This window comes from Panthera leo, chromosome A1 (assembly GCF_018350215.1).
Source record: "Panthera leo isolate Ple1 chromosome A1, P.leo_Ple1_pat1.1, whole genome shotgun sequence".
NCBI classification, from domain to species: Eukaryota; Metazoa; Chordata; class Mammalia; order Carnivora; family Felidae; genus Panthera; species Panthera leo.
The window spans coordinates 80281975-80296345 of NC_056679.1; the positions used below are offsets into that span (position 1 = coordinate 80281975).

At 53.1% G+C, this 14371-nt stretch overlaps 1 long non-coding RNA gene across 1 annotated transcript; it reads left to right on the forward strand.

Moving 5' to 3' along the window:
• The first annotated feature begins 8465 nt into the window (after positions 1 to 8465).
• LOC122215263 lies at positions 8466 to 13745 on the forward strand. Its single transcript, XR_006200310.1, has 3 exons — positions 8466 to 8621; positions 11901 to 11981; positions 13577 to 13745. It is a non-coding gene; the product is annotated as an uncharacterized LOC122215263 (long non-coding RNA).
• The last annotated feature ends 626 nt before the right edge of the window (positions 13746 to 14371 follow it).

Sequence of the window (14371 nt, forward strand, 5' to 3'; positions counted from 1 at the left end):
GGAACAGAGAGGCTAAGAGACTTCCCCACGGCCACACAGTTCACCACGGCCACACAGTTCAGGATTCCTATTCCACCGTCTCCATGACCCACCCTCTCTGCCGCTCTGCCTGAGGCCAGACTGGTCGGAAAGACACCACTGGGTGTGTGTCTCTGAATCCCCCCAGTTGGGGGTGGGGCTGGTGGCCGAGGCAAGTGGACGCAGTGTTCTGTGGGGGACACGTGCTCGAGAAACCGAGAAGGAGGTCTGAGCAGAGCCCCCGCCCAGATGGGAGTGGGTGCTGGACCCAGCCATTTCCCTGTCAGCTCTGGAGTCTAAGACAAGCCCTTAGAGAGCTGTGACTGTGTTTGACTATGTCTAATGATTTTGCAAGAAGGGGGTCAAGATGGGCACTGGTGTCCTGGGAGGAGAATGGTGGGGCAATGGGATTGAGAGCGAGTTTTCTGCTGGTTCCTCATCCGATCAAGACTGTGGGCCCATCCGATCAAGGCCATGACTTCCTCTGAACTGGATCTGCAGCGTGTCCTTGGCAAGGCTGGAGAACGCTGGGAGCCACGTCTGCTGGGTGCTGGCCTGCAGCAGGGTCCCTCCCTCAAGTGTAGGCTCCTGGGCCCAGCGGCCGGCACACACTCCCCCTTTCTGGGCAGAACGCCGTCTGTCCACACATAACCAGCCCAGATGGAACTCGTGACATCATCTCATGGAACCAGACTGTGCTTGGGGCACTTTGCCCAAGTGAACCGTGGTTGTATTTACCATGCTGGTTGCAGATGCCGCGTCTGAAGTCACCCGGGAAGCGGGCGGAGAGCTGACGGGAGCAGGTACGGCGTGCGTGGGTCCTGCCTGCGGGCTGCACCAGCCAGGGTGTTTTCTGGGCTTCGGGGACTTCTCTGGTATTCTCACTCTGCTTTGCGATTTGGAGGTGCCGTAGTCTTTCATGAGTATCACTCAGATGCAACTAAAACCCCTCATCTCTGGAGTGCGAACAGGATCCTGGCTGCCCTCGACTTTTCTCTCTGCAAAACAGTGAACCTTTCGTCATACCAGATGCATTCTAAAATATCTGATGTATTCAGTTTTAATGCAAAAGAGATTTAATGGAAGAACTTTTGTTTTATCTGAGGAAAAAAAAAAAAGCTTTGTCTACTGTTGAGAGTTTCTGGTTTCATTAGTTTGGACAGAAAGCTGTAAAACCCCTTCCTTCTGCCATAATGGGCTTAATGCACTTGAAGAATAAACGTGGGGTCCCGAGCCTCCTTTGTGCCTCACTCAGCCTTTGCTGGCATGTCCCTTCTGATCTTTTGTATACCCAGTCCCTTTTTTCTATTTAAAAAACCTTCACCCAAATACCCATCAAATGCGACTGCATTAAATATAAATACATCCTCCCTCAATTGTCTACAAAGCTGTGCTCAGCGGCTCTGCCAGGAAAATGCAAAGCCAACCTTTTAAAGCCTTCTTTGAAAACCCGGAGGAAAATTACTCCCAGACTCTGTTGATTTCATAAATAAGTAAAAGAAAAAAAAATAACTTAAATGCATAAAACAAAAATCGACCCCACTGGCCTGAGCTTTTATTCCCGGTTTATAGGCAAGAACATCCAGAAGAGACCCCCACCTCCTCTCTGCTGCCTCCATCACCGCACACTGCCCGTCGAGCAGCTCTCCACACCGGGCCCTGCCCTCCGCCCTCCCTGCAGCCCCACTCAGCCTAGAGGCTGTGGGGGTCCTCCGTTTACAGCATTCGTGGCAGATTGAAAAGGGGTCTTCTCCTCCCGCTGCAACACCCTTTTAACCAGAGCCGGTGCGCGGCTCTGTCTGTGGTGTGCACCTGGGCTGTGCCCGTGGTTTGCTGTGGCTGCCAGAACCAGGTGGGGCCATCCCTGTCCCCGCCCTGAGTCCCTGCCTCAGGGAGTCATGGCCGTCCTCCCCTCCCAGGACACGGCTGGCCCTGGGAACAGGCCCAGGCTCGCCCGCTGGAGCCTGAGACGCGGGGCCCTGCCTCGAGCAGCCAACCTGCACGCCAGAGCTCGCTGGTGGCCTCGGACTGCAGGTGTCGTGGGGCCCTGCCTCGCTCGGGCCGCGGACCCACAGAAGCAGAGCCTAAAAGGCAGATGTTGTGTCGGGCGGGCTTTGTTATTCAGCAGAACCTGAGGGTGACAGGCCGCCCTCTGTGTGCTTGGTTTACCGGGGACAGTGAGTGGGGTTCGCTGACATGCTCCCATGGAGGCGGGTAATGGGTCCCCACTGGTCTGCCATCATACCACCTAGGACCTCCTGGGGCAGCTGGAGGAGTAAGAACCAGAGAGCAGGCTCCCAGGCCCCACATTGGGCCCATCGTCTCCCTGATTTGATTGGTCTGTGCCCTTGTTAAGTATTCTGAGCATCGCCCCCGCCATTGTGGACCGCTGGGCTGTGCCCTCAGCCTCTGGCGCCTCCCAAGCCCCATCACCCTGCTTCCCAAGCCCGGTGGAACACGAGCTCAGCACTTCGTAGAGGCCAGTGAGGGAAATGCCTGTTTCTGTTGGGGCTGAGGCAGCTGGGCCGGGTGGGGTCAACACAGGTCCTGTCCCCAGGCCAATCCTGGCTCATACCTGTAACCTGATATGATTATTAGTAGTCTCCTACTCGGGAGACAAGGACGTGGTCACCATGCCCTAGAGAAAGCCTCTCAAATCTAGTGGGGCCAGGAGGGTGCAGGACAGGGCTTCACGGGAGGTCTCTTGGGTTGGGCGTGGGGTTTGGACATCCCAGTCGGAGTCACGCTGCTGGCTTGCGTGTGGGAGTCCTCGGTTTCCTCGCCTGTGAAATGGGGATGATGGTTCAGTGACTCGTGACTGGGGTGCTGGGCTCAGCTGGTAGATGCTCCGCTCCTGCTGAATGGCACAGAGGGAGGCCTGGGCTGGGACCTGGGCTCAGCCCTGATGTCTCTGTGGACGGAGGAGACCGTGAGATGCGTTGGCCGACCGTTTGGTTCTCTCCCAGCTGTCCAGAACCGCACCTGTGGGTGGGCTCCGTGGCGTCCTCTCTACCGCTGCTTTGAGGCCAGACTCTGGGGAAGCCAGACATCTTCTGTCCTTACTCCTGGAGGCGCTGTCCATGGTGCCCACCCCCTTCAGACAGTCCCCGGCTGCAGCCTTCCTGTGAGCCAACTGCCCTTTGCTGTTTTCTTCCCTGTTTTCCCTCTAGAATATTCCTCCCTCTGACGGCGTCTCTTTTGTCCACGTTGTGAAGGGGCTTCCCGACCTTGCACTCTAGCTGAGAGCTCTGCCTTCCCATCGAAAACCCTTCAGCACTATTGATTCGCTTGCCTTGATTTGGGCACGAACACAGAACACAGAACAGCTCTGAGACTTCCTTCCTAACCGCGTGTGAGGGCAGGTGGGTGCGTGTGTGTGCGTGCGTGACGAAAATGAACTTGGTGTCCACACGTCGTTCTAGCGATTCTGCACCAGCTAACAGTTAACTCACGGCATTTCTTGTGCCAAGTCTGGCTTATGAGGGTGGCTTTGACTTTGGGGGGTAATACTTTGATTTCTATAAGAGGAAAGATGTTTTCATTTTGGAGCCCTGTCTTCTCTGCTGGCTGGACTTTTTGTACCACACACGTCCTTTAAGGGACCAGCATGCTATGTGCTCAGCTGACTTCGGCCGCTCTCCTTGGCCCTCAGCCGCCGGGAGCCCCTCGGTCTTTCTCTGGCCTTCAGGGAAGCTCTGGTTCTCTCGCTTTCTTATATCGGACCTTTATTTCCCTTTGCCCTTCTCCTTCCGAATGCCCGTGCCGCTCCTGGTGTACTGGCCCAGCAGGCACAGTGGACTCGCATTCAGGCAGAATCTGCACTCAGGTGTGACTCACAGGGCCAGGTGGACCCAAGGTGAGGTCACATTGCCACACCTGCCCTGCTCCCCCCTCTGGAGGCCCAGTGAAGCTCCACCGATGATCTGGGCACACTCTGGAAGGCTCGAGACCGTGCAGGATACAAATCCTCGGAGGACTTTACTGGAAGGAGTGTGAGGTCTCCAGGCCCTTTCCTGAAATAACGCATTCCACTTAGGGGTCTGGTCTGCACGGTTCAAACAGGTATAAATGTACAAAGGCAACTTAGGTACCTCCACGTCCGGAGGGAGCATGTGGCTTGGTGACAGTCCTGGTCCACGACTCTGGGCTCCCACGCTTACCAGAAGAGGCCTTGTCAGGACAGTTCGCTTATCCCGAGCTAGACTGTGGTCCCATCTGCGTGGAGTGATAGCATCACGCACCGGAAGGTCTGGGCAGTGGGGAGCCGGGTCTCCCTCTCAGCTTCCTCAGGTGTGAGTGTGGGGAGTGCCTGCCCAGGCATCAGAGGTTAGTGCGGTGGGAGGAGGGGAGGAAAGGGGAGGGGAGGGAGCGACCTGGCTGCCAAGGCTGGGGATTTCTAAGGCAGAGCCTGCACCCGGGCAGGTTTTGGGGTGACTCTCTCGGGAATCTCCCGGCTGCCACATTTCAGTGGCCACGCAAGCCCTCCTTGCTCAGACCCCCTTCTCTGAAATGGGGGAACGGTGGCCCCGACTCTGCAGAGTCGCTGTGGGAGCCAAGGGCTGAGACACAAACAGCTCCCACAGCATAGGGTGCCAAGATCCCCGGTGACGGTGCTCTGAGTGCGCCCGGGAGGGTGTTTCTGGACATCCTGACAGGATGGGAGCGTTGGGACTGCGCGAGTGAGGCAGCTATACGGGGTCTGCCTGGCGCCAATAGGACGGCAGCTCGCACCTTCCCTCTGCTGACGGTGGAGCCAGGACATGTGTCTCCCCCTGCCTCAGCCCTGCTTCCTCCCAGGCCTCAGACCTGCACTGCGGGCTCTCCCGGGGCTCCAGCCTGCAGAAGGCGGGTCGGGGGCGGACCTCAGCCTCCATAGTGGTGTGAGCTGAGACCTTGGGACAAGTCTCTGTCTCTGTCCTGTTGGTTCTGGAGAAACTCGACCGGTACTTGCTAGGGCTCACCTCTGCACGTGATGGGCACTACCACCGTGGCCTTAGCTCCCACTCACCTGCCCAGCCGGGGCGCCTCAGTCCTTTCCAGCCAATATGTGATGGGAATGACCACCAAGTGGGGGACGTGCCAGCCAGTGTTTGCATTTAGAGGGGATCTAGTCTCAGGCCCCATACTTATCATACAGGCCAGGCCTCATCGTGACGACCACGGTGTGACCTGGAAGAGGGACGTAGGCAGGTGGCCCTGGGTCAGCCATACTGGGTCTGGAGGTGGTGACGAGGCAGGCCCCCACACAGGAGAGGACAGGCCGTGAGAAATAACCCCAACGCAAAGCGGCTCCTCCCCTGACTCGTCTGCTTGAGCTACCTCTGCTCCTCCCGCCCTCAGCCTCACACTCCTGAAAGTTCCAGGCGAGGCCAGCCTTGCCAACATCGCAGAGAGGCTGCAAAGCAACCCTGTGACTGGTGGGCGGTGCCGGGCATGCTGCCCTAGTGGGGTATAGTGGGTACGCATTTGGTCTTTGCCCCCAGGGCCTGGCATAGAAATCCTAACACGCTAGAATTTCCCCCGGAGGTCGTTTGTTATTCATTACGAGCCCTCGCCACACTTGAGTTTATGAGCTGATTCCTGTCCCCTGGAAGCAACTGGCCTGTGGAAGGGTTGGGACTTCAGCTTCCCCCCTGAACTCCTGGGAGGGGACGGGGTTGGAGATTGAGGCCAGTCGATCAAACTCCAGATAGAAACCCTGGACCTGAAGTTCTGAGAGCTGCCTGGCAGTGGATGTGTTGATGGTTCGGGAGGGCGGCCTGCCCGGCAACAGCACGCGTGCCCACTGTCCCCTGACCTTGCCACTGAGGGTGCATTTTCATCTGGCTATTTATTTGTATCCTTTATAACAACGCAGTAATCCTAAACAGTGTTTTCCCGAGTTACAGGAGCTGTTCTAGTGGGTCACCGAACCTGAACGGACTCCCAAATTTGTCCCTAGTGGAGCACAGTGCTGGAGGTCTAGGGACCCGGACCTTGGGACTAGCCTCGGAAAGGGCTAGCTGTCTTGTGGGACTGAGCCAACTGGGAAGTTAGTGTCAGAAATGGATCGAATGAGAAGACAGGGATTCGGCAGCTGAAAACTAGGGGACAGCATATGGGGAAAGGTCCACCTGCCCCCCGGGCTCCTGAATAGCCTGTGCTTCTCGTCCCAAAGCCATGTGTGTTCATTATATGGGTCTGCCCATATGAACAGGTCTGCCCCGAACCCCTAGGCAGGTCCAGCCAGGTGTTAGCTCACAGCGGGGAGGCTGCTGGTGGTGTGAGTGGTGGTGGGGGGGGGGGGTCACTTAGTGCCATCCTCTAGGTGGTTTGGATGCATTTTCCAGGGGGAGGGAGCACAAGGGCAGGTCTGGGGCACGTTTGCGGCATGGGTCTCCCTTCAGGATGTACACAGGTGCTGGGTCCGATGGCCGTGCCTTGTCCCAAGTACCGCCTGAAGGCTCGGGAGACAGAGCTCCTGTCACCGGAACCACATCACTGGGCCCATTCGGGATGAGCTTGTCGAAATCCAGAAGAAGGATTTGAAATAGAAATCTTCTAAGGGAGGTTCTTTATACTTTGGGTTGAGTGTGGCTCATTTCTTCCTGCTGCGTATGCGGTCCTGTCTGGACCCCAGCTTCCAGATGTGCACTTATTTCAGGAGCCTGTGAGTCAGCTGCAAGGGGCCAGCGTTCTCTCTCTCGGGGGTAAGAGAAGAGAATGGAGAAGAAGCAGGTACTCAATCAAATCACAGAGTCAAAGCGTCAAGGCAGAGTTTTGAAAGACAGAGATAAAACTGGACAATGAATAAAAAATTGGAAGTGATTTTATCCTGGTGTAATTTTGAGATGTGCCGCTCAGACAGCAGATGAGTAACAAGTTTAAGGACAGAGTCACGTGCCTCACAAATGTCTTGTGACTGTTGAGTGCCTCGTATCACGTCCTCCAAGGCAGCCCGGCTGCTCGGAGGACACGGTGAGATGTGTCATGGGGGCTCAATTTGCACGGAGGGCTGAAACATCAGGACAAAAGTGTAAGACATTCTGAGCCTCCTGATGACCTGATCGGACTTTTAGGAGCCCAGGTTATATGGTTCCTGATTTCAGACGGTTGAGGAACTACTGATGGAATAAAAGGTTTTCTTTGTTGATCAATGCTTCTGCTCCTTCGCTTCCGGATGCTGAAAGGCAAGTGACAGTTCTCAGCCGCCTGGGATCTGGGCCGGGACAGGGAGACCACCTCAGGGGGACCGAAAGAAGTTCTGAATTGTCTGAAAATGTAAGTGAAACCTGGTTTTATTTTTATTTTTAATGTTTGTTTATTTTTGAGACAGAGGGAGACAGAGCATGAGTGGGGGAGGGGCAGAGAGAGAGGAAGACACAGGATCTGAAGCAGGCTCCAGGCTCCAAGCTGTCAGCACAGAGCCCGACGTGGGGCTTGAACCCACAAACCATGAGATCATGACCTGAGCCAAAGTCGGAGGCTCAACCAACTGAGCCACCCAGGTGCCCCCAAACCTCGTGGTTTTAAAGATCGCTTTGTTTTCTTTTTTTTAACATAAACAAATTCGTAACATTTGCATTCATGCTCATGTTGCCTAATTTTGTTAATTGTGCCACATTCAGAGTTTTAGCTTTCTTAGATGGCTAGTCTGTACTGTCTGAAGACATTTCATGCTAATAGTTTTATTGAGCAGCTATTATGTGCCAGGCTCTGTAAATCCAGAGACAAGTGAGTGGGGCTCCCCGTCCTCCAGGAGCTCATATTTAACCAGGAGGCTCTGATCTACCTACAGGCAAGTCGCAAGTCCCGCGGGGCAGAACTTTGTGGCTCTGTGGACACCACAATGGTTTGCAGGAAGGCTCCCTTTCCTTTTTGGCTTTCCCTGTGTACTTATTGTGAACGTAAAGTCATGATGAGAGGTGCGCTTCTCACCTAGTTTGTGCATTGCTGCGTCCCCTCAAGTTAAGATGTCTTAAAGGCCAAGCAGGCCCTTGCTTCGTAAGCCCGCACCACACACACTGAGGTAGCTGAGACGCCACCTGGCTGCAGGTCGGCCACCACTGGGGGGCGGTCGCCACCGCCAGGTGAGGGACGAGCGGCTACTCTCTGGGGGGAGGCTGGTTTCAAGCCCCCACAGCTTACCTGTCGGGTGTGGTGGTTTCGTTCAATCCTGGTCAACTTCTCTAGGTTGGGTGGCTCTTACCCGCTCAACTGATAGCAGTGCTTTTCTAGCTTGAGGAGGATTCGGGGCCGCGGGGGGCGGTGTGTTAGAAAGCAGGTTTCTAGGGCCTCACAACCAGGCGGACCCAGAGACTTCTGCTTCTCATAAACTCCCCAGGTGATTGTGATGTGAGCAAGGCCCATGTTTGGAACACTTGCCCCTCTGTTTGGCGGGCGCCCAGCGACACCTGCAGCCTGGTGTCCCCGCCCCCTGCTTCGCCAGGCCTACCTGCCACCTGGGAACTGCTGTCCCTCCTGACTCGGTGCTGCCTCCTCCACCAGCCTCGCGGGTCAGCTTTCCCTGGGATGCAAGCTCGTGTTCCCCACGGATGAAGCCACGCGTGGGCTCTTTCTGCAACCTTCCCGTCAGCTCCTGCCCTGTGCCTCACAGATGCCAGGTGATAGGCAGTAGGTGTTGACTCGTGTTTACTGGTTGATGGAGCCACATCTCCGTTCCACTCTTTGCTTCTGCCTAAGCGTGGGCCGCCATAATACCACAGGCAGGGCAGCTGACGTAACAGACTTTAATGCTCATGGTTCTGGAGGCTGGAAGTCCGAGACCAAGGCGCCAGCAAGGCTGGTGTCTAGTGAGAGCCCTACTTGTGGCCTGCGCACAGCCTTTCCTTGGTGCGGAGAGAGGTGCTCTTCTTTGTGGAAGGCTGCTAATCCTGTGAGATGAGGACCTCACCCTTAGGACTTCTTTTGACCTCCGTTGCCCCTGGAAGTCCGTGTCTCCATGAAGAGTCATGCTGCTGGTTAGGGCTTCAATGTGTGCTTTACGGGAGGCCACAGTTCTGTCCATAAGGGCGTTCTGGGCACAACTGCGGGTGCCATAAGTCCGAAAAAGAGGTTGATTCTCATTGTTCCCAGCTCCCGTATCTGTGAATTCTCCTGCTTACTAAAATTTATTTGTAACCCCAAGTTTTTCACAGTGCGTCAAAAAATTGAGTCGAGTGCTGTGCCCATTCCTGGCTAAGGTAGAACAATACGGTACCCCTACTTCTTGTTTTTGTCCTTCTGCTTTTTTTTTTTTAATTTTTATTTATGTTCGAGAGACAAAGTGCACGAGCTGGGGAGGGTCAGAGAGAGAAGGAGACACAGAATCCGAAGCAGGCTCCAGGCTCCGAGCTGTCAGAGCAGAGCCCGACGCAGGGCTGGAACTCACGAATCGTGAGATCATGACCTGAGCTGATGTCAGACGCTCAACTGACTGAACCACCCAGGCGCCCCGGTCCTTGTGCTTTAAAAACACATCCTTTTTATGGGCTTAGTGCCACGTTTTCAGCTTTTTGCGCTTTTTTGGTGTGGTTTTGCTGTTTTAAGCGGGCCCCACGCATAGTGCTGAAGCGCTGCCTGGTGCTCCTAAGTACAAAGTGGTGATGAGCCTCATGGAGAAAATGTGCGGGTCAGAGAAGCCTCGTTCAGCTCTAAGTTATGTGCTGTTGGCCATGAGTTCAATGTTAACAAAACAATATACATTAAAGCATCTTTAGACGGAAACACACATAAAACAAAACTACCGATTGATCGGTTGGTTGAAAATGTCATAACCAGAGGCTTGTAGTCACCTACCCCTGCGTTTCCCCTGAGAACAATGGCTTGGTGTTTGCTAATTCAGTGTTCACGGTGACTTTATAAAACATCACTGCCATAAGTATTTGAAGGATATTCAAATGTGGAATGGTCTGTATTTTATGAATTGAACAGGCAGTTTCCAGAATGCTGAGAAGCCCTCAGATGTAAGAGACGTGCTTTAGTTGGCTTATTGTTATCTACCCAATGCCGAATGCTTAACTGTAAGCATGTGAATGCTTGGGGGGGAGTTTGGCTTTTTAAATATCAGCTTTGACATTGTCAACATGTGGTGTTGGTGGTTACAGGATGGTGGGTCTGCTCCGGAGCAAAGAGGGGTCACATCATTGGAAATGACCTATTACGACCAGACATCATCTTGTTTCCTACTAAACAGTGACACTCCGATTGCCTGACTGACAGAGATGCCAGGAAACACCAGCATTTGACATTTGAATTTGACACCCTTTATGAAGTGTAATGGCCAACCAAAGTAGCTTCACCGATCTTTGGTCTGTTTGTTTTCAAGTATAAATACTGCTTTCCTACTGAAACGTTGAAGATGACTCATTCTTCACTTATAAATCCCAGTGGTGCCATTTGGTAAGATAGGAGAGGCATTGCCCCACTAATAAGGAGATTTTTAAGGGCATCCTCCCGGAAGTCTTGGTTGGTCCCATCTTGCCTGAGGCATCTACGTGAGCAGGCCATTGGCGGGGGCACCTGGAAAGCCAAGTTATTACACCGTAGACCCTATTTGCATAATATCAAGTGCGGGTTTCTTTGGCAACCCTGCTAGCTTACCCATTCTTGCTCAAATATTAATGACAAGAGAAGTACCATGCATGCGGGGAAAGCCATTTTAGCGACGGCCACCTGTATCATTTAAATATTTACCCCCAAGCTGGTTTTGTGAGCAATCCAGTCGTTGCAAACTTATGGCTCCCTTGGGCAAATGACAACGAACAAGCCACAGGCACGCAGCCTCAGGGCGGGTCCGGGACAGCCGGTGCAGGTGCAAGGCTAGCTGGGCCAGCATCCGGGACACCGGGCCATTGTTTGCAGCTGTGGATTTTCCCACTTCCAATGGAAGGCTATTCCAGCGTGGGGGAAGATTCTCCTCCGTGGAGCCTGTGTCAAGCCTGGCCCGTGTGACAACGGCGAGCCAAACCCGACCACAGGCACCTGATAGCCCTCAGATGTGGCCGCGAGAGGTGTCGGCTCCTGCGTGAACTTTGTCCCTGGGTGTGTGTTTTGGAGCTTGCCCGGGTGACATTCAGCCTCTACATTCATTTTTATGATAATTCCGAGTAAATTGTAGAGCAGTAAGCTCTTCAAGCCTGTCTTTCTTGTGAAAGCCGCGAATCAATCAGCTGTGGGCTTTTTTGGGGGCTTTTCAATGTATAGTGATCATTTAGATTTGACGTGCATTGTGAGACCCTAGCTTGCGCCCTCCCTCCGGTCTGTCATTAATTCCAGCCCTCGCTATTCTGAAGTACAGTGAAGGATGGCGGAGAAATCATTGCCCTCTTCAGCTCTGTTATTGCACAAAATAGCAGCGCAATAATTTTTTGTCAATGTTTTACTCTAAAAGCTTTCTACGTCAGTTTTGAAAAGGAAGCAATAAAGCCCATTCAATGGTATGAATAAAAATCCTTTGAGGGTTAGGGCAGGGCTTCTTTTCTTCAGCTGGTAATCAAATTGGAGCTAAAATGAAATTGAGTTTTCTTATGAAAATAGCCTTTGTTGCTGGGAAGGCTGGTAATTCATAAACAATAACCCGCTCTTTTGTGTGGGTAATAATATATTCATGTTCTTTCAATAGGGTAAAAGCCAGACCTAGTGCATTATGGTACAGTAAAAATAGCTGAAGGGGCTGGCTGGAATGATCTTGAAGAAGAAACGTGGCGTTCGGTGACTTTGGCTTTCAGCATCCCTCTGAAATGGGACTTTGCCTGGATCTGTGCTCTGGTTTTCGTTGTTGATTTGTCGCTGCCCTACGATATTTGGTTAATTGCGATGGTCTCAAGCTGTGCTCGTCACTGCCACGGCCGCCGCGGCTGCCGGAGCCCCAGCCGGCTGCCACAGGACGTTGTCATTCACAGGAGCAGGCTCTCGGCGCCCACGAGGACAGGAGCGTCCCGGAGCCCTGGACCCGACAGGCAGCTGCACGCGGGGCACAGGAGGTAGGCTGCTGGGTGTCCCCTGCAGGAGGAGGGGGCGTCCTTGGTCTCCCTTAGGGGAGAGGGGTGAGGTGGTGGGGGCACAGCCTGCTGTGCTTTTTCTGCTAAGTGGTCGGAGGTCCGCAGGGGGAGAGCGTCTGGTCGTCTGAATTGTGGTGACTTCCAACCGGATCACAGGTGGAGCCCACAGGCGGCTCTGCCCTCGAGCCGGTGCAGGACCCTTTTGAGGGGGTGTGTGTGTGCGGCCACCCGGCCGTCCTCTAGGACCTGGTGGCACCTGGGTGCAGGGTACTGTGTGACCCATAGGTGGAAAGACTGTCTGTCCTGCTGAGACGTGTGTGTGCTGACCTGAGCTTGGCAGCTGCCTGTGCAGGAGTGATGCCGTTGGGAGTCAGATGGGGCTGGAACTGCCACTAACGATGTTTCCCCGACTGTTGCTACTTGGGCAACAGTGACTTTTGTTCTCTCTCTCAAGTTGGTAAAAAGTTATGTTTTGGCAATCGCAAAAATGTGTGGCAGCTCTACCTTCATGTTGGATTGTGAAAATAGCCGTGGTGTTCCTGGACCCAGATCGAGGGGCCAGGGCCACTGAGATAAAGGTCACTTTCTGTTGCATCAAACACAGAGTTGAAAGAATGAAGCTCTAATCTGTCTAGATTATTGAGATTGCAAACATAGAAAGAAGGTTCTTTCTGATAGAATGCTCTAGCTGTTTGGGAATCAGTTTTGGCTGCCTTTGAAGTTCCATTTTCTTGGCTCTGAACATCATTCAATGGAAAAGAAAGGAAGGAAGCAAGGAAGGAAGGAAAGAAAGAAAGGAAGCAAGAAGGGGGGGCGGTGGAGAAAGGAAAACCCTTTTGCCTGCTGAGAAATGTAGAGGATGGCGTGGGCAGTGTTAGCACCGGTCGGAAGAATGTCATTCCTGCTGGATTTTGATTGTTTGGCGGACTCGGTCCTTTCATCGTCACTGGTAGTCTCACTCAGGGGTACCTTTTTTGTAAAGGTCCCACGGAATAATGTGCTCTCCTGGCTTACGCTCAGGGCTTTGCAAAACCTGTCCTCGGTTCAGAATTGGAGAATGAACTTGAGATGAAGACCAGAGTGTGCAATTTTAAACCAGCGAACTTGGACAGTTTCAGAGACGCTGAATCCGTTGACAGCTCGCCCCCTCCCCCCCCTCCCCCCACCGTGGACCTGAGAAAGCAGGGGTGAGGGGGTAGCAGCAGTGTTTACCTGCACCCAGATGTGGCAGGGGTGTGTGCGGGGCTGATGCTGGCCAGCAGGTATTTCTGTGTGTTGTTTTGGAATTTTAACAATGAAATTGCGTGCTTCACAAAAGAACTTTTAAGGCACAGTGGAAGCTGACAGTTGTGGTATTATATGTCATTATCCAATTAGTTTACACCAGTGTATGTTTTTATGCTTTACTTAACACACCTCTGTGTGTTTTCAATGCCAACGAATGTTACTTCCACTGAAGTCTTTCAGAACTAGGATTCTAATTGTATATATTTTACTCTGCTGCAGTTAGTCTGTGCTTTCAATATCGCGAGCACCTCAAATTCCGATTTTAAAATCTATTTCATATTCATTTTCAGGTGAAAAATAAAAGCCAGGATTCTGTTGGCTTTCATTATGTACTTTGTCAGAAAAGCCCCCCGACAAGTTCTTCCTTTTCCTGCTGACAGAGCTGCATTGCTGGAGGCTTTATTCTTATGCTAAGGTTGAATCAACGTGAAAGAAAAGATTGCTAATTGTCAGAGAATTAGCTTTTCAACTTCCTGTAAAGGAAATGGTAAACAAAGTTCTGGAGAGTTTTCACTGTGGAGGAAACGATGGGGAAATAGACTTCGTTCGCTGTGGAAACCATGGACAGGTATCACAGCACACTTCCAACCAGAAAATTGTAATTTTCTGTAGCTATTTGGTGGTCTCGATGAAAAGTTCTCCTCTTAATACTTCCTGTTTTAAAGTGCAGTGGCTTTGCCTCTTGGCACCTGCGATGTGTAGGGCAAAGAGAGGGAGGAACACAGGGTTCTGTTGGGTGGGTGGCACTGGGCGATCCCGGGAGCACCAGCCCAGGTGGGGGACAGGTGATTGGAAAGAAGAAGGTGGGTGCTTGGGACTCTGGTCTTGTGCCTGGTTTTCCTCTCTAGTTACTGAAAAAAAGATAAAAGCAAGCTGCACTTACTGTCCCCTAATTTAGAGGGCCAACTGCCTTTTCTCCTGCATGCCACTCAGCAGTGGGGCCGTGTCATGGCCTAGGGGGTTACAGGCGAGGCACTACTGGTCACAAGCGGCCCTCTGTCTGGCGCAGAGCATGGCAGGCATTTAGGAGCGCGGGGCCTGCCACCCAAGCAGCCTTCAGGCTGGAACCCAAGACTGGGTGTTGT